Raw genomic sequence first — 9,168 nt, 5'->3', positions numbered from 1 at the left:
TCTTGCTAACCTCTTCTATTTATAGATAGACAAGATTAATTGTTTTGCTCTAATTTATGCAGTAACCTAACCATCATCAAGGGCATAACATATCAAACTAATTAATTATGTTTATGTTTATGTTATCCACCTAACAAATTAAAGAAAAGGGGATTTTTTAAACATGTCATATACTGTCATTTTTTTTGACAAAGGATGTAAACGTGATTAATGTCATCTAGCTAGAGGTGGATCGATGTGTATGGGTGGGAGACAAGACAACTTGTCATGTGGGGGACTACCATAAATTTAAAACGAAAATAATTTACAATATGGGGGACAACCTATTAGGAACAAGTTTTCAAGAACCATAATGAAGTTCAACGCCTTCAACTACAAGTTCAAATGAACTATCAAATGAAGTATTTATCAACTATTAAGAAATGAAGATGAAGCAGAAAGATAATCTTCCCCTCCATAGGCTAAAAAAAAGAGGAATATCATTTGGGATATTTGACATTATATATTGTGGAGGATTTGGCTGATCATAGTGCTTGTTGTTTTCTTCATCACTTCCATAATCGGATTTGGATCTATGTGTATGGGTTGGGGACAACCGATACATTAATAAACATGTCAAATACAAATGTGACAAGTAAAAATAAATGGAGGAGATCATAATTTTTATCCTATTTGAAATTTAAACCGATATTCTTTTATTCATTTTATTAATTACTAGGTGACAATACCAAATTTTGTTAAATTACTCATGGACTATGAAGTCTTTGTCAAGTAAACAACAATATAACATGAATGGCAGTACGGAGAGCTAATATTTTAAAAATAGTTTGTGGTTTTGTACGTCGAACCTAATTTGCATTAACCATCAAGTGCATAAGATGTCCAACTAATCATTTTTTTAGACTAAGGATGTAAACGTGATCAATTTCATCCTGAGGTGGATCTATGCATGTGTATGGGTGGGGGACAATGGTCCGGACTGGGCCGTTTGATCCAAGTAACCCGATGGAATGGCTCAGTTGAAAAATCAGACAAGACCCACCAATTGTCTGGACTAGACTGTTAAATACTTTTGTACATGGTTTAAAATTTAAATGTAATTACCCTTTTTCCTTTTGTTTAATTAGATCCTTGCATACTTCCATTGAAATGATTGAGTTGCCTGTATATAATTCAATATTTACAAGCTCAAATTCGATTTCTAATTAATCATTGGATCTTCATATTGAAACTCTTGTTTGAAAAGTATTTTTCAAACAAAATAATGAGTACATAAATAAATAAATGACTAAAAATACACACAAAAGTTTGAATTATTGGAAGTGTCTAACTGAAAGAATTTATAATGAGTTGATGAAATGTTTAATTGAAACATAGCTTAATTTAAGTGTCTAAATAAAATATTCTAATAAATTTAAGAAGCTGACTATATATTAAATTTTTATTTAACACACATAATTAAGTACAATACTACTTTTTCAACTTTGACACACAATTAGTACTATATCTGATTAATCAAATAACAACGGCAAATTCTACATCCACATTATAATTATCTACTTAATTAAGCTTAAAGAAGGCCATTATAGAATTATACACAACTTCTTTAGCATTTGCACCAAAACGCAAATTCTGTATGTGCATATTCTTCTCTATACTAGAACACCATTAAAAATTAAGGTATTTAATTGAGGACTTAGTTTGAGTGTCTAAATGAAATATCTTAACAAGTTTTTTTTAATTGAAGAGTAAAGTATCTAGTACACCCTTGAACTATAACCAAATTTGCTATGACATACTCCAACTTTACGGGGGTCCTAATACCCCCCCCTCTCTAAATTAAATTTCAGCATATTTTTATCATTGTTTTTAACTGACGTGAGACATTTTGTCAACCCTTTTAGCTGAGGTGGCACATTTCGCGAACCTTTTTAGCTGACGTGACACCTTTAATATGGGCCTCATTTTATGTATCTAAGTGTCACATCAGCACAAAAGATTGACAAAAATACGCTAAAGTTGAGTTAATGAGGGTAATAAAATTCGTGTGAAGTTGAAGTGCATCGTAGCAACTTTGACCGTGGGATACAGGATGCTTATCTCATAATTTAAATACAATGCTACTTTATTCAACTTTTGACTCACAATGTAACGCCCCGTAAAATTTCGTGCAATGCGTTACCATGTAATAGCATGTGCATAGGATGGGAAGCTTAAAAATTGTGAAAAATATTCTAAGTGTTAATGAAACTTAGACTCATTTTTAACTAGTAATCTTCGGGGATTTTATTTTGGACCTTCCTGACCTCCGTTTTTAGATTTTATTGTGGCGTTGCAACAGGGGAAGGTCGTAGGACGTCTTGGGTGAGTTTCGAGATGTTTAGACGGGCTTAAGGGCAAGTTTGGATTTCAATTCTAGTAGCTGCGCGCGATTAACCCGCGCAGCCCGCTGGATCGCCTGGCCTGGGGGCAAGCCCGCGATAGTCTAAGGCGGGCGGCGCCTAGTGGATCGCCCTAGGCTAATTTTTTCAGCCTCCTCCCTCAGGTTCTGAGGTTCAGTCTAGGGGCCCAGATAAGCAGTAGATAATTCCGACAGGTGATCAGATCGTGCAGTGGTGAGTCTTCTCTATTCCAGAAGGCCTGTCTTTTCAGATTATGACACTTATTTCAGTTTTGGTCTACTGGGGGCCTTGTCTCAGTTTTAGACGGTTGTTAGATTTTCATGTAGTAGAGATTTCGCAGACTGAGTCAGATGATGTTTAGATATTGTTGGGGTTTTCCTTCATTGTTAAACCAATTTCAGAGTATGACCATGCTTCCGTTTTGATGTATAATTCCGCATTTTCTTTTTCTTTTTTATGAATGTTGTACAAGATCACCAGATAGAGAAGGGAGTTCCGGGCCTTCCTGGTTCGGGATGTCCGTCACGGCCAGGCCCTAGTTCGGGTCGTGACACGTGGCATAACCTAGCGTCAGAAGTTAATTTTAACCTTTCGGTCATTTGCAGATTAGAGAAACTCACACATGGTTCCGTTACTTTAATTCTACAAAATCAAAAACGTTCCTACTTCATTGTTATTGTAGTAAAGTTTAGCGATCATACGTTAAATTAACCTGAACTTTTATGTGTATTCATCTACATTGAAGTAGCAAACTTACTTTGGGCTATATGGACCATGTTTTTTGTTGTTGTTGCATGTGGCTCATGCTCAAGAAAAAGATCAGTTCTTGAAGAGTTCACACAACAATTTGGTCTCCTACCATCACAAATAATAGAACATATTACAAAAAGAAAATGAGAAATTAACTTTTTTGTATATTACTCTACGATATACGAAAAATATGTATATATGTTTGATACAAAACAGTATATATTTATCGTAGATTTGACTAGTGAATGTAGTTATTTTGGCTGATTCGTCAGCATAAATAGCATAGTCCTTAAATGTATATATTTTTTGTATATTATGTATGATATGTGTAAAATATATATGTTTTTGTATACTAGCAGTGGTTTGTTGTTGATCGTCAAGATTAGCAAGGCGTACTCTTAGTAGGCCGGAAGTATCCAATACCTATTAATGTCTTGCGTTGAGGGGTTTGCCATTAGTATCGAGTACATCGTCTATCAATAGTTGCCAAGGGAAGGAATATTAAAGAAAAGGGAATTATACTGTCATTTTTGTTGACAAAGGATGTAAACGTGATCAAATGTCATCTAGCTAGCTAGAGGTGGATCGATGTGTATGGGTGGGGGACAAGAAAACCTGTCATGTGGGGGACTACCATAAATTTAAAACGAAAATAATTTACAATGTGGGGGATAACCTGTCAGGAACAAGTTTTCAAGAACTATAATGAAGTTCAAAGCCTTCAATTACAAGTTCAAATGAACTATCAAATGAAGTGTTTATCAACTATTAAGAAATGAAGATGAAGCAGAAAGATAATCTTCCCCTCCATAGGCTAAAAAAAAGAAGAGGAATATCATTTAGGATATTTGATATTATATATTGTGGAGGATTTGGCTGACCATAGTGCTTGTTGTTTTCTTCATCACTTCCATAATCGAATTTTTCAATGGTTCCTTTTCTTGTCACTATCCAAATAAAAAAAATAATTAATCAATATTATTGCAGTTAATGGTGAAGTCAGAAGTTTTGCTAAGAATATTCAAGATTTAGTTTAGTAAATATATATATAGAAAAAAATTATTTATATATGCAATATAATGTTCTGAGGGAAAGTGTTCAACTGACTTCCTTTCATCCTATGTTGTTCAGCCATTGATTGCATGCAGCTTCATTTTGAAGACATATATGAAAAAAATTGCTCATAAATTTTCAAGGTTTAATTTTACGTATGCTTCCTGAACTATGAGTGAATCCCACATAAAATACAAATGATCAAAAGGTCACAATTTTGCATTGGGTTATAACGTCTCACTCTCCACGTAAGGGCTCCGTCTTTCAAATTCCACGTCATAGGAAAAAAAGGAGTTTCGTCATATTTTTTAAATGTATTGGTGTTGATAAAAGAAAATGCATAGTAAAAATCTCTTTTATTTATGAAGTGGAATTTATAGAGTGACAAGGCAAACACATGGCATAACCTGACGTCATAAGTTAATTTTAATCTTTCGATTATTCGCAGATTAGAGAAACTCACGCATGGTTCAGTTACTTTAATTCGATAAAAGCAAAACGGTCTTACTTCATTGTTATTCTAGTAAAGTGTAGTAATCATACGTTAAATTAACCCGAAATTTTAACCATGTTTTTTGTTGCTGTTGCCTGTGGCTCATGCTCAAGAAAAAGATCAGTTATTGAAGAGTTCACACAGCAATTTGGACCTACCATCATAAATAATACTAGTACATATTACAATAAGAAAAGGAGAAATTATAAATATCATAGCCAGTAAATGTGTAACATTTTGTACATTAATGTACGATATATGTTAAATATACATGTTTGATACAAAACAGTATATACTTTTTGTAGATTTGACTAGCAAATGTAATTATTTTAGCAGACCGATGCAACATAAATAGCATAGTCAGCAAATTTATATATTTTTTGTATATTATTTATGGTATATATTTTGATACAAAATAGTTTTAGCTTTTAGTATAATTGACTAACGAATGTAATTATTTTTAACCTGCTGATCAACACAAACGACACAGTCAGCAAATGTATATATTGTATATTAATGTATGATATACATAAAATATATATTTTTGATACCAAAATAGTATATGCTTTTTCGAATGTAATTATTCTTAGTCGACCAACCAAATATGTAACTTGCTAAGAATAGAAAAGAGTGAGTTGGTGTAGAATTGACATACCAGTAAAAGAATTCATCAAATTACTGCAATTGCTGCCTGGATTTTGGCATATTTTTTCCAAAAGTTTGATGACAGCCTCTGTATATAACTCAGCAAAAAAGTACAAATCCCAAATGAATTTAGCAAACATGAAATGTCTTTTTGATGTGAGATAAATAACTACTGTATATAAGAAGGAGAAAAGCGGCTAAAAATATCCCTGAATTATTCAAAATTAATCAACTTTACCCTTTCGTAGTATTTTTTGCTCAAAAATGCTCTCGCTGAGTCGCCGTTAGCCAACTAGCTAAAAATTTGTCCTCTAACTAGTCAAATATGTTGTTTGGACTCTTCAATAATGTCAAGACGTACATATTGAATCCTTCAAAAGTAGTGCATTTTTTAAGGATTCGACACAGGTACAGTAACACTTTTAAAAAGTTCGAGCAACATAGCCGAAATCACACAAAACTTGAAGAAAATTAGAAGATTTTTTTTCTTTTACTTCAGCTATAAAATCTTCAGAAGCACTTTTTTGCAAGAGGAGATTTTATTTGTCCCAAATAAGCAATTGGGCTTAATAAAGCTGCTGATCTCAACATGTCTACTAGCTTATTTTCTGAAAGGGCGCCAAATGCAATCAAAGTCCCCTAACATCAAATAAATAAATAAATAAATAAAAATAATAAGTTAAAAAATTTTAGTTATCTCTGAAACATATTATTCGATTCATATTTTCGAGGGTTTTTCTGTCCTGATGCATGTAGTCAGTATCTTCACATACATGTCTGTTTCATCGAGTTTCTCTCCGAGACAATGTCCATATCGGTGCATGGCATGGATGGTTATTAAATTTTTAGTTTATTGCATAAAAGTTACAAAACTATTTTTTTGTCGTTCAGAAATAATTGAACTTTGGATAGAACGAAAAAATAACCACTTTTTTTTTCAGATTCTGACAATGACAGTGGTTATATTTTAAAAGATAGGGGTGTGATTGTTTTCACAAATAGCCAATTTTCAATCTCTGAAATTGAAAAATAATTTCTTATCATGGAGTTTCATCTGAAACTTATTTGATGGAAAATTATACTATTTTTACATGGTTAAATATATATATATATATATTGAACCTCCTTCGATTAGTTAGTATGTTTACTTCTGAACCCATTCAATAAAAATCCTGATCCTCTGCCACTGCACAGACCTTACCACTATGTCGGAGGGTAGAGAGGCTGTTCCGAAAGAGTGATATGCTAAGGGTAAAGACCCACCAGAGAATGGCCAACATAGTGTAGCTTTTGGCCAGTTTGATCATGAACATACTTAAAATGTAGCAGGTAAATCAAAAGCCACTAATTCATCATCCCATGACAATTAATTCCCAATATGCCTGTTCATTATAAATAAAGAAACATATTAATTATAAAAATTGTCCAATTTATTAATAAATTATGTTATAATATATAGTGCAAATAATTAATGAAACTATACTGGATCTTGCGATGTATGTCCTTGGCTATTTTTAGTTCCTCTTGTATTTGCAATCCAAACATCATAACCATCATCTGCTAAAATGAAAGCTCATAATGACTCATCTGGTGGACTTAACAGCCATGTAATTCCATCCTGTAATTAATCATAAAAAAATAAATGTTCCAATTAACATCTCGATTATAACAGTAATATACACAATCAATCAATATATATATAGAGAGAGACATTTTTCTTTGATTTCCTCTACATAATATATCTAATTAAATGGAATTACAAAAGTCTCAAGAAGTAAATATTCTTATGCAATAATATATCCAATTCAGTTTTGGATATTCATGGTGTGTGTGTTTTAAAGGATGATCACTAAATATGGATGGGGTCTATAGAAACTCCAAAACAATTTTGAGCAAGAGGTTTGCTGCTTCTATGCCTTAACTAAGCATTTAACTAAGCATTTTCTTTTTTTCTTTTTTTTTTAGAAATTTCTTATTAAGAAAAGCCTTTTCACATGTATTCTCACTCTCTTGAAATGTGTATGTATGCTTATTTGCATTTTCTCAAAGCATATTCATAAGGCTCTAACTTGGAAATGAAAAACTATTGAGTCAGTATATATGTAATATTTAGAAATCTTAAATTGAATTATTTGTTCGTAAAACATAATGCCTCTCCATAAAATTACCTCTCACACGTTATATAAATATAAGGACTTCATTGAAGTCATGTAAAGGCGAACAATTAACATTGCAAGAATCCAATTTAATCTTTAATTTATTTATTTTTCAGTTTTTTGACATTTTATTGATTTATTTCCAATGATTTTGTTGTTGGAGAGTCATGGTCGAATAATTTCATTTAGGCTTCCCTAAAATGAATATCAGGTGCATTTATACTTTTGAAACTTTTCAACTTAAATTTTCTTAATTGCTATTCTTTATCTTCCGCTTCTGTCGGTTATTGTTGTAGTAAAAAGGGAAAATGAAGAGTTTTGAAGGCTATTAAGAATTACTATTAAAGATTTGAAGTAAATTAAAAAAAATAAACAGTCATAGCAATTAAGTAATCATTTTACAGATTTGCTCACATGAATAAATAGTTCAAAAACTTTCTGATCAGCTGGTTTTCATTGAAATCAGCATTGTTATTTATGTTCTTTTCATTTTTTGCTTAATTACTTCTTGTGTAATAGTTTTTCCTCTCTTTGTAAGAAATGTCTAACATGTTTATCAATTACAATTTTATGAATAATGGTAGGATTGCTACAATTAGACATAGGGATCAAACTTGGATCTGTAACAACTTATTATGAACTATATCACAAGCAAATTGCAATGAAGAGATTCTCAAGATACAGGTGATTTTAACTGCTTCATAAATGAGGGTAAGTAACTGAACATCATTATTTCGGAAGATAAAATTATATTTTTTAAGTTATGCCATATATATGTATATGTTTTTGCAAAAAAAAAAAAGAAAGAAGAGTCAAGAAAACCATTGACTGACAATATATCTTTTACAGATGGGAAAGACGACATTCTGTTTTTCTTTTTGGTAACTGTAGTGTTTAGGTTAATTTGTGTTTTTTTTTTGACTAATTTCATGAAATACATGTCACCTTCCACCAACAAGTATCAAATAATTCTGTCCACGAAAGCTAGCTTCTGCTTTTTAAGGCATATTTGGAGATTTTTGGAAACCAAGACTAAGGATTATCTAATTTTCTTATTTTATTCACTTGTGAGGTTGTATTTGTTTTTCCTTTTTTAACATTTAAAATATAAGTAATGTTTAGAATGATGAACTATCACTATAGAAGTGCATATGCTTTGGTTAAGGTGGATACTCTTGATACGCCCAAATTACAACTCTCTTACGAGAATGTAAGCGGTCGTTGTCAAATATAGAACCCAACTAGGTTGGGTATCGAATCCCATAGGGAGTACTGTGTTACTAAGTATTGTAGTTGTTACTAGACTGTTGGTCAGAGGTTCCTGAATAGGAGGTTTTGGTTTAAATCTGAAGTGATAGTTACAATATAAAAATGAAGCAATATGTGTATTAATATTGGATTACAGAGAATGACAAGTTAGGGTTATATCCACCTTGTAGCTTTTATTTCTCTATTAACTATGAGTGTTAAGGATTTATACATGCATGCACTTATAGAGAGATGTATTCGAATTCTAAATCCAAGTGTTTCTCAACCATCAAGGATTAATTCACTTTAGTTCTCTCGAATCTAAAGTGTACAACCAATCATACGAACTCTTCAAGTCATCAATCCTATTAAGCCATTAACGTGTAAAATAGAGGTTGGAAACCCTATTTTCTTGTCACTA

Source organism: Capsicum annuum, chromosome 5 (genome assembly GCF_002878395.1).
Source record: "Capsicum annuum cultivar UCD-10X-F1 chromosome 5, UCD10Xv1.1, whole genome shotgun sequence".
Classification (NCBI taxonomy): Eukaryota; Viridiplantae; Streptophyta; class Magnoliopsida; order Solanales; family Solanaceae; genus Capsicum; species Capsicum annuum.
This window is presented reverse-complemented; position numbering follows the sequence as displayed.